Genomic DNA, 17,642 nt, shown 5'->3' with positions numbered 1-17,642 from the left:
CTATCAAATTGAATGTGAATGGTCGAAAATAATGTGGGAGAAATTTATAGTGCTACATAGTACTGCTTTCCAGCCAAGGTTATCTTCCAAACTGATGTAAAACTAAAATCTGTACAAGGTATGATGAATTAGGGATATGCTGGTGTGTGTGCGTAGTGTGTTGTCAGGTGTGTTGCATCACATGTGTTGTGCTGTGTTGTGTGTTATGCTGCGCGGCATGCATGTTGTGCTGTGTTGCATGTGTGTTGTGTTGTGTTGCACTGTGTGTGTGGAGTTCTGGTCCTTGGCAGTGGATGATCCATTCCATGTCATAGGATCTTCCCTACGGAGGGAGGAGTCTGAAGGAGCTGAAAATGGATTTGGGGTCTAGCGCTGATGGTCATTCCAGACAGGGATGGGCAGATCTGTCTGTTTTGCTTTCTCCCCCATTCAGATAATTCAGATCTCAAGTTCTTTCCATTCTGTTTATGGAGACATTTGCAAATTTTCATACAGGAAACAAACCAACAAAAATCCCCCCCCCCCCCCGGACTCACCAAATTTAATAGGCACAGCTATACCCAGCCTGGGGACGACCACGTTGTGCCTGCCAGCCGTATAGCTGTTAAAAACAAGGCGCCTGGCAGGAAAAAAATAAGTGGTGACCTTAACTGAGCATCGCAAACATAGCTGAATACCCAGGAATCCAAACCCAGACTTCTAACAGCTACGCTTTCAAAGCCCCCTGGTAGGCTGGATGCACCTGTCCATTTCACTTTCTCCCACAGTCGATTTTTTTTTAAGTCTCAAGCTCTTTCTTGCCCACTTATGAAGATATTTGAGAATTTTCATAAATTCTTGCACAAAATAAACCAAAACAAAAATATTACCCATTTGCACCGGCCAGATTCAATAGGTGCAACAATTCCCAGCCTGGAGAGGACCGTGTGGGACCTGCCTGCCATATACCTGTGAAAGACGGGGAGCCTGTTATGGCGGGGGAAGTGGCAGCACTAATTCTGCAGTACAAATATGCTGGATATGGTGGCATGTCCAGGGATGCAATGCCTGCCAGCCAAGGTAAACAATACCGGGCTACAGCAGTATGTGGCTGCACATCCAGCCCTGCATTGACGTGCAGGTAGCCTGTCTAGCCAGATGGCACAGTGCCGTTGTGCCAGTTTCAGGAAGGGTGAGACTTTGCCCATCCAGGAGTGGATCTGCTCTGCCAATCTGGAGCCAGTATGAGTCCGTGTGGTGCAGCACTTTGGGAGGTGGAATATGATGCAGCTACAAAACCAAGACGTCCCATGTTCAAATCCCTATTCAGCCTGCCAGCTCACCATCCAGCAACCCTATTCCCACTCATTGGGTTAGTGTTGTGAGGGTACAAGGTGAGGGAGAAGGACCTTAGAGGAAAAGCAGCAGCAATGGATGGCATGGGATTGCATGCAATGGATGGCAGCCATGGATTGCGTGCAAATGTGGGATCCTGCAGGGGTGGTGCATGCGCAGAACAGCTCTTCCATCCATGTGATGTCCCCACCCCTTGCAAAAGAGGATCGCTGGATTGGTCCAAGAGCCTCACAGTGGAATCCTTTTGTTACAATTAAGAAAGGCAACTGGCTCAGTTTGGCTTAAGGTTCCGGGTGCCGATGGCTTTTCTGTCCTTTCCCCACACTGTTCTTTTCAGAGGGAAAGAAAGTTCACATAGGCAGAGGGAAAACCACAGAAGGTCAACCCCTATTCTGAGCAAGTGACCTCATTCAAAAGGCTTGCATTTCATTGTGTTCCATCTCCCCCGGCCCCCAACAAAGGATGTTAAATTTATCTTACTTTGAAGACCTTGCATGAAAGCACTCCTGGCAAATACCAAAAGGGAAAACTGCTCATGCCTCTCTCCAAAGAGGACTTGCATTTGGGAGCATCCCAGTTCAATATCCTTGCACAGGGGGAGCAGGAAAGGGTCACACTGCAAAGATGTGGGTGTGCAGGGGAGACACACATGTGGCTAATTATGTATACGACAGACACAACTGACATGGGGGAATGGGAAGGGACACTGTCCTCATGACCCATGGCAATGGCATGAGTTGGAGGTGCCACACACAGATGACTTCAGTTGGGACAATGGCAGTATTGTAATGCCTTTAATACAATCTATGGGGCAGCTGCTGTGTACATTTTGGGCCACCCTAACTCAGAAAGGATATCCCAGATCCAGGAAAGGTGCAGAAAGGGGCAACCAAAATGACCAAGGGGCTGGAAAAAAGGTTACAAAGTCTGTGACTATTTTAGAAAAAAAGGCAAAAGAGGGGTGGTGTCCCACTGAGGCTTGCAGGGGAAGCTGGTAGCAAGGCCAAGGCAGGAAGAAATTAAGACCTTGGGCAGCTGCAAATGGTCCTGCTGGCTGGAACTCTCTCCTACTAGGACAATAGGAGGAAGTTGTCTCAGCAGGGAGCTAAAGTTGACTGAAGCCTTATGTAAGCTGACAAGATTTCCCGGAGGAGCTGACTGGTTTGTTAAAGGGTGCTCACCTGATTTTGTAGCCTGAGACTTCTGCAATGGTGGGGAGATGGAGGTCCTGCAGGAGATTCATCCTCTGAGCTGGAGGACGATGGCAGGGCAGTGTCCTCTGGCTGGGAGGGCCCCGAATAAGGCAATGACTGACCTACCCCCAAGGAAGTACCCTGTGCCTTGTCCAAAGTCATCTTCTGCACACTGGAAGTTCTGAGGGCTGGGGGTTATGGCAAGTGGATGGAACAGAGGTTGGTTTCAATTATGCATGTTGTGGAGGAAGTGGACAGAGAGGGTTTTTTTCCACTCCCTTTTTCATAATATTAGAATTCAAGGTCTCCCAATAACACTGATTGTCAGTAGAGACAAAGCAAGTCCTCATTTACACAACACATCATTAATGTGTGGAATTTGCTGCCACAAGAGGAGAGGTTGGCCACTAAATTATAAAGGGATGGTACAAATTCATGGATGATAAGGCTATCAATGGCTATTAGTCATGATGGCTATATACTCTGGAATCTGTTTAGATGTGGAGTGGTATATAAGTCTTGAAAATAAATAAAAAAATGAAAAAATAAAATGCTACCTCTGGGATGACAGGAAGCAAGTCACTGAATACTAGCTTCTGGAGGGCAGCTCTTGCCTTCATGTGTGGCAGCTTGAGGGCGTCTGAGGACAACTGGTTGACCCCCATGGGCAACACAGTGCTCAACTAGATGGCCCATTGATCTGATCCAGCAGGGCTGACATTATGTTCTTCTGTTCTAGCCTTGAGCCCAAAGAGGCACGTGCTGGAGCAAAACCTAAGTCTTTCGGATAATATCCAGCCACCTGGCAGCCACAGAGGGATCCTCACAGGTCCCTAGCAGCCACACAAGTCAATCCCACCATTCTTCGGACTGCAGCCTTTGAGAATTTTAGTATCCCAGAAATGAAAGTTTATGACCTGGAATTAAATTATTTTCTTTTCAAGATGGGCTGGTAGGAATATATGAAAGAAGTAATAGAAACACAGTACAAAAGGAATATTACTGTCATCAAAAATGTAATGCTTAAGATCTCATCTGGTACAGGGAAAGGAAGAGGAAGACCTTATGACGGATGCCCTTGGGAAACATCCTTGGAACTTCTGGGATGCCAAAAAGCAGAGGAAAGAAAAGCAGGCTTAATTCAAATGCTCTGCTCCTTCTCTTGACAATGAACCCAAACCAAGCAGAACTGGGGAGAAATGGATGCAATAAAACATCATAGCTAATTTGATGTAAGTTGTAACAAGATATAAATTATGTAACAACAGGTAAACCCCAAACACTCACTAGTTTTCATGAATTTTCTCCCTTGGCTGAAAGCTACTAATTAAGGCTTTTTCTGTCTCCACTTTGAGTTTATAGTATGGATGTCATTTTTTCATCAATTCATTTTTTTCCTTTTATCTTCTATTTATTTGCTCTCCAACTTTGTCACTTTGCCATTTGACTGTGATCTCCCTGTTCCTTCTTGTATAAAAGGCACCGTATCTCAGCTTCCATCCTTCCATCCACATTCTTTCTCTCCCGTTCCTACAGCAGCTTCCAAAATGTTCCTTATTGGATAGAAAATGAATAAAAGTTTTTGTGTGATTCCCTTCCCTTCAGTCATCTTAAACTTTGGAGTGGAGACTGGGGGAAGAATTTTATATAAAAATACATATAGATATAGATACAGATATACATTAACAGAGAGAGAGGTGGATGGAGGATTTTTGCTGTTAGGATTGAGTACTAAACAAGTTCTTCTCTTGTGTCACTGGAGGCAAGGAACTATGTTTTGCCGCAATAGTAAAAGGAATTTGCCACGAATGGTTGGACACCTCTCTACTCATTTTGGCATTCCTGTTTATGACTTATCTGGCATAAGAGCCTCTAAGCAACTCAATCCTTGTCTTGTATTAAATTTCTGCCAGCTTCAGGATTTGACACCAGCTCACTTGTGGATCTGAGTACTGTCAATATCCAACAATACAAAAACTTAATGAATACATCATCTGCTTCTTTGGTGATCATCACATTGATATTTACACACCTCCCAAGCTTTTCAAAATCCACAAGAATGGGGCTCATGACACATGCACAGTATAGACATCATCAACATTTCTATACCGCCCAATAGCCGGAGCTCTCTGGGAGGTTTACAAAGATTAAACACATTAAAAATACAATATACAGAGATTAAAAACCATTTACATAAAAAACACATGAACAGACAATATACACAAAAGAAACATATATCTAAAACATCTTCAAACAGACAATCTCAAAAACAAACAACGACAGCCGTAAGACATTCCAGGATCGATTAAACACTTATCATATACTGCCGAATGCCTGGGAGAAGAGAAAGGTCTTAACCTGGTGCCGAAAACATAACAATGTTGGAGCCAGGTGGGCCTCGTCTGGGAGATCATTCCATAATTTGAGGGCCACCACTGAAAAGGCCCTCTCCCTTGTCACCGTCTCCCAAGCTTCCCTTTATCCCTTTAAACTTTACCAGGTTTAAACACCATTCCCTCGTCACAAAGAACCCTGGAAACTGCAGTTCTGTGAGCTGGGGGGCTAGAGATCTTGCAGTACCAAACAACAACCCCCAGGCTGCTTTGCAGGAAAGCCATGACAGTTAAAGCGGTATAAAAATGATACACATTGCAATTCTGGTTATCTCTCAGGCTTCACCTGATGGCCAGCTACTACTTAACCCATGCAAGCAGAATAACTATAAACCACCACTCCCATGAGCATATTCCAATTAGGGCTGTCCACCATTTAAAGAATCTTTAAATGATTCAAGGCCAATGCCGAAGTGCCAGAAAAGTGCTCAAGGGCCTGTTCTGCATCGGTGGGCTTACCTGGCAGAGGTGGCAGTGGGTGGCCATTTTACTTTCCCACAATGGTCCAGAGTCAGGACCATGTCAGGGCCTTTGGAGTAACAAGAATGGATGCCCACCATGCCACCAGGTTAGCCCAGGGCTAGCAGCCTGGGACAGGTGTCAGCGCAAATGGGCCATGCTAGGGTGTTGGGCCCCAGCAGCTATCTGAGGGTACCCAGGTTGATAAATCGGCTGCTTCCAATCACTTAAAATGCTTATCGTGAAAACCTCAGTATAGGTGAATTTAGAGACACCAAAGGAAGTAAAAAACAAACAAGAGACATTGAAGGGTCCTGTGGCACGTTTACTGTAGCATTAGTTTTCAGAACTAACTTTGCATGAAGTGCTATCCTCAGTCAACAGATACATGCATGGGCAGAGCAAGAAAGAAGAATGTGAACCGCGAGGCCAAGATGCCATGAGAGGTAAGAGGCAGCAGTGGGTCCGCAGACCATAAATGTACACAATATAAGAATATTCTCCGCATCTGTCATTGGTGCCAGTGCAGTCTTTCTTTTCAGCTCTGGACTGCTAATGTAACACCGCTACCGTGAAAGCAGCCCATGGTCCCAATTAAGGCCAAGATGAACAGAATCAGATGTAATGAGAAATTCTAGGTCAGTGATTCAGGAAGTGTGGGACAACATACAATTTAACAATCAAAAATTACCACTCACAAAGCTTGTGCTACCTCTCAAGGATAACACACAACCTCTAGTATGTAATTCCCACTAGAACCAAAATAGCCTTAAAAAAGAAAAGGAAGACAAGAAGCAAGTGTGTACTCAACTCTCAGCTCCACTGCTTTAAATCTGCCTTCGCCTAATTGGGCCCCACCAATTAATCAACACAAGTTTAAGTTGATTAAACTACTGGTAAAACTAATCAAAGCTTGCAGTCCTAATTCAAATATTTGCTCCAATATTTAAGTGGTTCCCCCCCAAATGTATAATGTTTTAATCCAGAAAATATACAAGCCCAGTTGTGCTTATAGTTGTGTCCTCCCACAGATCACATGCTCTGTGGAAGGAGAACGTGGCTGTGTTCCCCGTCCCTAACAGGGAATGAAGGGAGCGGCCCACCAACCCCTTGCTGCACCTGCCGATCTCTGGACTGGGGTTCCGACTGTGCCCACAATCCTCTTCAAAACCTGGACTGACCCTGGCTGGATTGGGGTCCTTATGAGTAGAACAAGAAATGGAAAATCTTCTAAATTAATCTGCCAGTAAACACAACGTGTCTGCCTTTAAAGGCCACTGGATAGCAATAACTATTTTTAGCTGTTCTCGGTCATGAGCTATGATGAACAGCAGCCATATATTTGTCTCTGTATTTTTGAATGTGGGAGGAAATCCATCCTCCCATTGTTTTCTTCACAAGAAAATGACTAGTCCTCACGTTTGTAGAAAGAGTGGGAAAGGGAAACGTGTGTGTGCTTCCTGCGAATCTCTTGTTATTCAACAATTTATCCCAAAGACATGGGGGGGGGGTATCCAAATTCTGTAAGTCAAGAAAAATAACACTTTCAGCATAAGCTTTCTTCCAACATAAGCTTTCTCACTTCTTCCTGAAAAAAAATGCTTTGAACAAAGGCACCGGAAAAAGAAAAGAGAACCATGACAGGTGCACCCTGAATGTTCTTCTTCTGCTGGTTACAACTGAGGCTGCCCCTCTGCATCTCAAAGGCCATGAGAGGGGGCATTTGTAGATCTGCAGTGACAACTTGCTCTATGAGATCTTCTAAATGAACAAAAGGAAGATGTTCTTAATAGCCTGGATTTCTGAAGACAGTTCCCAAGGTTGATCACTGTTTGGGAGAAGAGACAGAGCTAATTTACGGCCTATGTCTGGTAACCTTACACAACTCTTCATGGATGGATACCAGCTTCTGAGTGACATCTGCCAATTTGCTCTGTCCTCCAAAATGGTTAGACTGTAGAGAAGAAATAAACCTCTCAGGATTCTCATTCTTTCTCTCTCTCATATCTCTAGGGCCAGCATCAACGGTAGGCATAGTTGGGCACCTGCCAAGGCCCCACACCCCAGCAGGGGCCCACTGACCAGAGCCCCCTGGAGTTGCTCCTCCTCATCCCCATTGCAACCTTCTTGTCCACCTGCCTCTCGCTCTGGCCCAGGCAATGGTGGCAGTGAGGGGGAGGAGCAGGAGATGCCACAGCCAACTTGCTCCCTGGCTCGTCACCTGTCAAGCAAGAAAATGGGAGCAAAGATGGGAAAGAGGAGGAGGGGCAAGAGCAGCTGGGGACCATGGCGGTGAGAAGAGAGACTCACCGAGGGAAGGGGTCCATTGAAAGTGTCCCGCCCAAGAGCCCTCCAAAACCTGAAGCCACACTGCTTATCACACACACACACCGTCACCCCCTTCAATCCTAGTCATAAGCACAAAACCTAGGTCATCGTTTTCTCACATAACGTTAGAGAAACGGAGCTATTGACAAGGTAAACTTGAGGCCATTCTCCTGGATGATCAGCACCTTTCTTCCAGGTACTATACATGTTGCTACGTATCAACATATTTTACAGGAGATGACAAAGACTTTTCCCAAATCCAGCATTTTCCATAAAGAAATCCAAAGAATACTGTTGGGCCTTTAATGTCTTTGTTATTAAGAGCTGGATTTTAAAAATGGGATGGAAGAGATGTCACGTGGTTATTGTGTTTGTACGTTGACATTGCTCCGCTTAACGTCACCCCGCTCTGCATGAAGAAGACCAGCCATGACAAGGCCTTGCCTGGATGGGGGCATTTGGTTTGGCCCATGGTGGCTGGTGAAATCTACAGCAGGGCTCTGGCCCTGGCAGCCTGATTTTTAGCTCTGCCCATTCTACAGAGGGTTGAGGTTGTGTTTTCTGTTTCAATATTTCTGAGGTTTTTTCTGGCGGGGGGGTTGCTACTCCTGTGGTGGCCTCTCCTGTCAGGGACCATGCTAGTTTCCCCAGAAAGCCCCAGATGTTCTAAATGTTCCATTGTACCAGGGAACCATGGGGGGAAAGGTGGCTGCCACCCTGAAATGGGGGCTGCTATTTCCCCCAGGGGAAACAAAATGGTGGTCACCAGGATAGGCCACTGAAGATAGTTTCTGCAACTATTGCATTTGGTTTATTTTTCCATTTGTCCTCCAATGAATGCATACTCCAAACATATATAAACAGTTCTCACATTAACTTTCCCATAAAAAATACTGACAAACAGCTCTTTATAGGTTGTCTGAGTTCAAGCCAATTGATAAATGCTTTAGTAAATCAGTACGGTAGAATGTAGCTGGAATGCAGAATACGTAAACATTTAAATGCTCTTTCAAAAAGTCTTCCTGGCGAACACAGCTACACCATTAAAAGTTCTCTCTCTGCTACACTCCCCACTGTGATTTAGGCCGCAGACAAGCAGAATTAGATAGTGTGATGTATGTTTTTTGGCTGCTTTATATGTGTGAAAAGGACGAGACAAAGAAGAAAAACACACTCCCTGCTCGCATTCCATCCGAAGACGGATATTCCTCGTATATTTCTTCCCAAGGCAACACTTGAGCTGGGATCTTGACAGAGGATGGAGCCGCCAATGTAAAGCTGCTATTAAGCCAATCGAAGGAGAAAGTGGCAGGTGGATCAGATAAACACCTTCCTCTGAAAGTTATTTTGAGGCCACTCTCATGAACACACCCACCATTGCACATGCTTTCACCTAGCCCTACAGGAAAACCTTTTGTATTGTTTTACTTGCCAAACTATTGTAAAACACTTATGTATCTGAATAAAAGTTAGTTTGTCCAAATAAATATGAGTTCATACATTTTATATTATAAGGACTTGGAAAAGGAATGGGCATTGTCCAGGGGGCATCCCCCCTGCCAAATATGCTGTGGACTGCACTCCCCGTTCCACAGTTGCAGAAAAAGGGGGCTTAAAATGGACACATTTAGCTCATTTCCTAGCTAAATGTGTCCATTCTAAGGCAGTTTGCCATTTCTGCGGCAAAGCATGGCTTTCTCCCCTCTTTTCCTGAATGAAAAACAAATATAGGGACAATGGGGGGCAGGCAGTGGGAGTGCACTAGGGGGTAGGGTCACATTTGGCCCACCCCTGACTTAGATCCTTGGTTCTTCATCCCAGTTCTGACATTGGGGGGGGGGGATAGTTCTTTGAAACCTTTAACACACATTGCCTCTAGTACATGGGACCTGCAGCAAAATGTTGCAGTGTTTAGTGCTCCTGTTTCCCGGCAACAATATATTGTTGTTTGTTGTAACACTAACTCTTTTAGGACAGCGTGGTCTTGAATGGGCAATGAAGCTTTACAAAAGTCCTGCAGATGAGAACTCCTAGAACTGGTTTGTTGAACTGGACCAACGCAGCTGCCTGCAACATTGACAACTACACCACTGTGGCTGGGAATGATGGGAGTTGCAGTCCAACATATCTGGAGGGTACCAGGAGAAGGCTGCACTGGAGCTTTGACCAAGAATTTCAGGGTTGGAGGCTGGGACTTTGTTAGGGATGTACGAAAGTCACTTACCTTAAGATGAAATTGATTTGCGGTGGGGGGGAGGCGCTCCGTCCCTCCCCCCGAAATTCTGGCCGGGGGGGGAGGCGCTCCGTCCCTCCCACCCCGAAATTCTGGCTGGCCGGGTGCGCAAATGGCGGTGGCCGTAGCTGCCGCCGTTTGCATCCCTGCAGTCAGCCGTGATAGGCTACGTAAATGTTTACGTAGCCTATCACAGCTGATTTAAAGGGGAAAAAACCCGTGCGTACGCAAATGGCGGCACCCATGGGCGCCGCCATTTATGTTCCTTATTTTGACATGTCTTAGTCTACGTAAACATTTACGTAGACTATGGCGAAAATAAGGGGAACGCAAATAGCGTGGCATCTATGCTATTTGCGTTCCCCTTATTTTCGCCGTCTTAGTCTACGTAAATGTTTACGTAGACTAAGACATGTCAAAATGTTTACGTGTTTACAGTAAACATTAAGACATGTTTACGTAGACTAAGACGTGTCAAAATAAGGAACGCAAATGGCGACGCCCATGGGCACTGCCATTTGCGTACACGCGGTTTTTTTTCCCCTTTAAATCAGCCGTGATAGGCTACGTAAACATTTACGTAGCCTATCACGATATTTTTTAAAAATCTAGCCGTGATAGGCTACGTAAATCTTTACGTAGCCTATCACGTTTTTTGTGTTTTTTGTGTTTTTTTTATTGGAAATGGCGGTGGTGGCAGCTGGTTGGAAGACCACCCCCGGAGTGGTCTCCGCACCACCCCCGGAGCCGCTGCCGCCAGGAGGATTCACCCAAGGTAAGTCCCGTCCCGGGGGGGGGGGCGTGGGGGCAGACCGTTTTGCCACCAATTTCGGGGGGCCAAATGCACTGGCATTCGGCCTCCCCGAGATTCATGGCGAAATTCTCTGACATCCCTAGACTTTGCCTAGTGAGCTGGGAGATCTTCTGATTGCCTTTGCCAGGTCAACAGAGCAGCATGGTCTTCCTGAGGCACTCCAGTTTATCAGGCTGAAGGAGGTGATCAACTCAGGGCCCCTGAGCTGGAGGACCCCCCCACCCCCTGCCCCAGAGTCAGGTGTGGCCTAGCCATGAAACAGACACGCACACCCCCCCGCCACCACTTCCAATGCAGCGTGGCCCCTCTCAACTGCAGCCTGCCTTGCGACCCTGATGCAGCCTTTCTGTTGCGTCTCCCTCTGGCTTTGCAAGGGTGGTTCCAAAATCCACTCACAAATGCCTCTGGAAAAAAACCAACACCATCTGGAAGTCCTCTCCAGCCTTCGAAGAACCAGCAGCCAGGGCTGAAAAGAAAACAAGTCTTTGCTGAAGGGAGAAAAGTTGGATCTGTTGCAGGCTTCCAGCTTGCTCTTTGATTTCAGGCTTGGCTATATTTTTGCCTCCTCCATCTCCACAGCACGGAGGCTACTTCTGGGCAAAAGAGAGACCCACAGCAAGTGCCTAACCATGGAGAATGTTCCTTCATCTGAAAGTCTGGCGTACTGCAGCATGTCATGAATTTTAATTTTCCTGAGCACTGGAATGCTTCCTCTTCTCTCCGCTCGCTCCACTTTCCATTGTGCTGTTGTCTGCTCAGAAGGCACTGCAAGGGAGTCCCTCAAATTACATTGCAGGAGAACAATGTAGTAGACAACCTTCTTTGGTCCCATCTGCTTGACGGATTATAGATGACAGATCTGTATCTCTCCACTGCAGCTTTAGCTGCAGCTTTCCTTTCGGATACACTTTTGCATCATAGGGCAGCTGTTTCCAACCTGTCACCCTCCAGATGTGTTGGACTACAACTCCCAGTATCCACCAGCCAGCTTGGGTTAGGCTGCTCTACTAAAGACAATGTGTGGGGCGGGCGGAGGAACACGGAGCAGGGCCTCCAGGGAAGGTTTCAACACATGTAGAAGAAGGTATTTCTTAATGTATCCCAGGCCCAGACTGTCTCGAGCTCTAAAAGTCAATGCCTGGAATTTGGGCCTGTGAGCCAGTGAAGCCCCATGATCATTCATTCATTCATTCATTCATTCATTCACTCACAACATTTTTATACCACTCCACATCTAAGCAGATTACGGAGCAGTGAACAATAAAAGATGAAATGATAAAAACATAAACAGAATAAAGCACCATATTAAAATTATCCTTTTAAAAACCACCATGCGGAACCACCGGGAACATGCCTTCTGATGGCCACAGTGACCAGGCACATCGAGAGGGGAGAAGGCGCTCTCTCAGATTAGAAGAAGCAAAATCAATGACGCAAAAAAATGATGCACAATTTCTTTCCCGTAAACGTTTTGCTCAACCACTGGGCCCTTCCCTGGCTGTGTCACACAATGTGCGTGCGTATGTGTCTGCACCACCAGAAAATGCTGTGGCAACACCTGCTAATACAGCCTTTAGCAGAGGACAGTCCTCTCTGTGTGAAGCACTGTGCAGTCCAAGTCCAGTTTAGACTTAAGGAAGGATGAGGAGAGAGCGCGGCAGGGGCCTCGAAGTTGCGCCTGATCAGCAGACACACAGGTCACCTGGCCAAAGCCTCCCCCACTACAGGGATCTGTACTGAATACCTACTGAAATTATAGCAATGCTTTTTAAAATTTGCATCAATAGTAGCATGTGCACATTTTATGCAAACCCCTGTCCTCCATTGTCCTAAGAACATAAAACAAAAGAAGAGCCCTGCTGGATCAGACCAAAGGTCCTGCATTCTGTTCATACAGTGGCCAAGCAGCTGCCCACAAGAAACTCACAAGCAGGACATGAGTGCGACAGCACATTCCTACCCATGTTCCCCAGCAACTCATGTACACAGGCATACTGCCTCTGATACTGGAGATAGCATAGAGCCATCAGGACTAGTGGCCATTGATAGCCTTCTCCTCCAGGCTATCAATGGCTCCTCTTTTTTGGCAATGCATAAGTGGACACCCTAATCCAGCCACACCCATGCTCAGCAAAAATCGCACCCTTTTCCCATAGCTGCTGCCCATGTCCACTGGAGCAACCCCACCCCTATCTCCAAAGCAGCTCTCCGGATTGAAGGCAATGTGTGTGCTTTCCCCATATTTAACCACATAAAGCAAAGTACATAAAAATTCCCATTACTTAATAGCACGTCTTAATGGGAAAGAATGTTGACAAGCCACCAACAATTCCTGCCACTCTGAGCCGTTTCTTTACAAGTCATAACTCTTTTCATTTATGACCTAGTTTTACAACTGGAGGATCTCTCAAGAAGTTGAACCAACCATTGAACCAACCATCAAAAGAAAGAAACGAAATCTGGAAAGAGAGAAGTTGGAAGGCAACTGGTGCACCTTGGGGAAATGTTCTTAAGGGCTGATTCACACGTGACAAGGAGAAAACTTAAAGGTGTCGTGTGTGTGTGGCAGGGGTGGGAACATGTATACACATGTGCACAACTTGATGGCAGCCTACAACATTAAAGACATCTGGCTTTATTCTGTACAGCTGGTTGAAGTCTCTCTCTCCCTCTAGGGTGTCCAACTTTCCATTTTTACAGAGGACTGCCCTCTCTTTGAAGGGCTGTCCTGTCCAATTCTGGTTTAAAAATTAGTGAGAGCCAATGCAGTATAGTGGCGAGAGTGCTGGACTGGGAGCCGGGAGATCCGGGTTCCAGTCCCCACTCGGCCATGGAAGCTCACTGGGTGACTTTGGGCCAGTCACAGACTCTCAGCCCAGCCTACCTCACAGGGTTGTTGTTGTGAGGATAACATGGAGAGGAGGAGGATTATGTATGCTGCCTTGGGTTCCTTAAAGAGGAAAAAGGTGGGATATAAATGTAATAAATGAATAAACAAACAAACATTCATTATGAATATAGATCAACATCTTCAATGTACAGTAAAGGTAAAGGTGTCCCCAACCAGTCGTGTCCGACTCTAGGGTGCGGTGCTCATCCCCGTTTCTAAGCCAAAGAGCCAGCGCTGTCCGAAGACGCTTCCGTGGTCATGTGGCCGGCATGACTGAACACCGAGGTGCACGGAACGCTGTTACCTTTCCCGCCGAGGCGGTACCTATTTATCTACTTGCAATTTCTTGCTTTCGAACTGCTAGGTTGGCAGGAGCTGGGACTGAAGACGGGAGCTCACTCCGTCACGCAGCACTCGGCTCTCGAACTGCTGACCTGTCGACCTTCCAGTCTGCAGTTCAGTGTCTTAACCACTAAGCCACCGCGGCCCCTTCAATGTACAGTACTTGCGCATAATGTTTGTAATTATACAGAAATTAATAAAACAACAACCAAGTATTAACCTGGTGAAATAGTACTATTTTACGAAGAGCTTGTGGCAAGGACTAGCAGCTGCACAAAACCTGGCCATCTTATCTGTAATCTGAGAATCCTGATCAGAATGAAGAACAGAAAGATAAAATTAATTTGATCTGCCTGGCATTTTTTTTTTTTTTTGGTAAAACAGGTGTAATAAAAGCGCAGGGAATTTCTTGATAATGAGAACAATATAATAAAATATGCCCAACCGTTTCCATTTCTTCTCCATCACAGAGTACATTCATAGTTCAAGACTGTTCGATATCATCCCTCTAAAATCCTTGATGGTAAAACTTTAAATCGGACTCATGTAAAGGCTTTCCTAAATTTGTAGATTGTTGAATTGGTCAGTTTGCAGGCGTGAGTACCTTACTCCCGGAGAAGTGATATTTTATGACAGAACTTAAATAGTTCTGTAGTTCTGCATCCCATATTTGTTGTTTAATGGTTAGTTTAAATCCTGGTTTAAAGTTAAAGAACCATAAGAACGGTTTCCCATCAACAGTTCGCACCTGGGTAGCAGATTGAACAGGCAGGCACTCAGAGCAGTGGGTCACGGTGTTCCACACTATTGTGAGATGTGCTGTATTTCTGTTTAAATTGCAATAATTATTTCTCAAATTGCATCACTACATATGCATTAGCAGGTACAAATATTATGTGTATCACGGCCTGCTTCTGTCCTCTGTGGGGGATGATGCATTTTCTCTTTGGGGGAATTCATACATGGCTACCCTACAAACTGGGCATCTATAAATGACTTCGTACCAGACCGTACACAAACCTGTCAAGTTGGGTGTGGCTGAGAGGCGGCCCCCTTCTTCCTGTGCCCCACTCCTGGGGCCCATGGCTGCCTCTCTCGATTGGATCACATGCTTTGGCAATCTGAGGTTCTACGGCACTGCTGTAATTGTTAATCTTTAAGTTGCCGTAGGAGGGTTTTGCTGTCCAGAAAAGCTTATGCCGCAATGACATTTGTTCATTCATTCATTCATTTATTCATTTATTTATTTATTTATAGTATTTTTATCCCACTCCTCAGCCAAAAAAGGGCTCCCGGAGCAGCTTACTATCAATGAACAAAGAAAACAGCCCCTGCTCTCAGGCTTACAACCTAAAAAAGACACGACACATGAGGAAAAGGAGATGGGGACGGAAGAGGAAAAAAATACGTAGACTGTCGCTTAAAGTGCTATAAGAAGAAAAAAAGTTCTGCCAGTCTTTGTCTGGTTTTGATATACATGCAAGGTATAGCCTCCGTAGTTCCAAAATCTGCATTGCACTCAAGTTCATTCCAAAACACCACAAAAGTGAACAAACATCATGCTGGTGGGTAGCAGGAAGTATCATAAAACCCTTTTAAACAACTGCTCTTCTTTATAGCTCAGTCTCTGTTTATCACCAGCCCGTCTCCAAGCTGTAGCCTCCAATATTTACAATGCTTTTCCTATGAAGGAATGCTTGTTATCAACTCCTCTTTCTGTGGCACCGTTTTCTTATGGCGGTGGTTAAAAATTTGGTCCCAACTCTATATCTGAGCAATGTTTTGGCAGCTAAAAAATATGGGCTCCATAAATCTTGCTTGGCAAACAATCTGAAGCCTGTGAGTTAACCTTCAAACACCAATTGCAGGATTGGTTTCTTTCTTTTCTTTTCTGTTTTCTTTTTTAAGGCTGGGAGAAAATATCTGTCATCTATTCCATTTGGGTGTCTGAAAGTGTTTGTGAGAAAACTGAATACATGCTGCAAATGTGTGACAAATGTTTGCCTAACACAAGCTAGAAATGGATTTTAAGAGCTGTGTGTTGCGGTTGCTCACGTAGCACCCAAGTACATCTTCTGTAGCGCCATGAGAAAGACAGAAAGAGAGAGAGAGAGAGAGAGACTGAAAATGAGCCAAAGAAATAGATCAAGACTGAGCACTCCAGACTGTATTTCAACTTTTGACTCCTGTGTCAAAACAGTGATTTTGTCTGCAAAGAAGCTGCAAAGACATCACGGCTTAGCTTTTCAGCAAGGATGGCCCAAGCGCGGTAGACTGTTTTCCACCTGGAAATGTTCCATTTGGTGAGACTTTGCAGACACACTGATGAATTTCTTTGCTGCTGCCTCCACCCCTCTGCTCTGGTGCCGTCTTGTAAAAAGTATCTGAGATTAAGGATGGATGAGAATTTTGGCTCAGTTTGGTTTTGATAAGAATTTACCAAAATTTGCCAAGTTCTCCATATTTGGGGCAATAAGAACTTGAGATTTTTTAAATGTGGGAGAAACCAAACCTGACAGATCTCTGCATCCCGGCCCAGGGCTTTGAGTGCTTGGCTCATAAAAGTCTGAGTTTGAAATTCCCAGGGTATTCAAGCATGGTAGTGCTGAATTAGGGCTGCCAGCTTTTTTTTTTTTTTTCCTGATGGCCTCCTCGTGTTTAACAGCTCTATGTCAGGCAGGCATACAACACTGCTGCCCCTGCTGGGAATAGCTGTACCTGTTGAATTCACCCTGTGAAGATGGGTGAGGATTTCATTTCAGTTCATTTTTGCTGAACTTTTACCAAAATTTGCAAAGTTCTTCATATTCAGGAGAGGAAGAACTTCAAATGGAGAAAGTGAAACTGACAGATCCTCCCATCCCTGTCTGGGATGCAACTGGTCAGTGAGAGTGTGAGTTTAGAACCACCATTTTTTAGTTGCCTCTTGTTCAGTTTCAAGACATTATTTTGATGCCTTAGGGAGCAATCCTACCAGGGTAGGTGGCCGCCTCCAAGCTCAGAGGCGACTGCCTACCCAATGCAGGGCGGGCAGAGTGTGGAAGGGATCTTCTTCTCCATGCTCCAGCTGCCCTGCATTCACAGCTGGATGGCCGATTTCGGCTGTCTAGCCATAGGACTTTGGAGCGAGGAGGAGGAAGCCAGACGATGCATAGGAAGTGTCGTACCAGAATCCCTGCCCCCTGGGAATGTCCCGTTTTGCCCCGCTCCATGCTGCTCTTCTGAGCGCGGAGCCCAGGGATGATCCACGTCGCCTATGAGACAGCGGGGGAGTGGGTGGGGAGGAGGTTTTCTGGGAACTGACTTCAGAGTGTGGGCTCCGAGGTCGGTTTCTGAAAACCGAACAATCCTGTGGCCATCTAGCCACTGTCTACCAGCCATAGGATTGTGCCCTTAGGCAAAAACACACACACCTAAATGACATGTGCACGTGTGCACACACACACACAGGGCCAGACCCACACATTAATTATCTTGGAGTGCAACTGAAATGAAGGAGGAGGTGTTTATAAAGATGGTAGAGGAAGGGGAGTTGCCATCTGGTTTAATATGGAGCACATTCCACCAGGAATGTCTTCTGTGTAACTCTCATTGAAATGAATGGGACCAGCAGCCCTACCACATCCCTGTGCGGCTTGTCTTCATGCCAATGGGA

At 45.7% G+C, this 17,642-nt stretch overlaps 1 protein-coding gene across 1 annotated transcript in view; it reads right to left on the bottom strand.

Moving 5' to 3' along the window:
• The window catches only part of RORA (RAR related orphan receptor A), a 511,382-nt gene that overhangs the window by 348,152 nt on the left and 145,588 nt on the right, over positions 1-17,642 (bottom strand). The gene's annotated exons all lie outside the window — the stretch shown is intronic.

Source organism: Heloderma suspectum, chromosome 11 (assembly GCF_057233095.1).
Source record: "Heloderma suspectum isolate Gila_16-S chromosome 11, 16-S_ref, whole genome shotgun sequence".
Taxonomy (NCBI): domain Eukaryota; kingdom Metazoa; phylum Chordata; class Lepidosauria; order Squamata; family Helodermatidae; genus Heloderma; species Heloderma suspectum.
The sequence above is the reverse complement of the archived record's forward strand: the minus strand, read 5'-3'. Positions and strand labels throughout refer to the sequence as shown.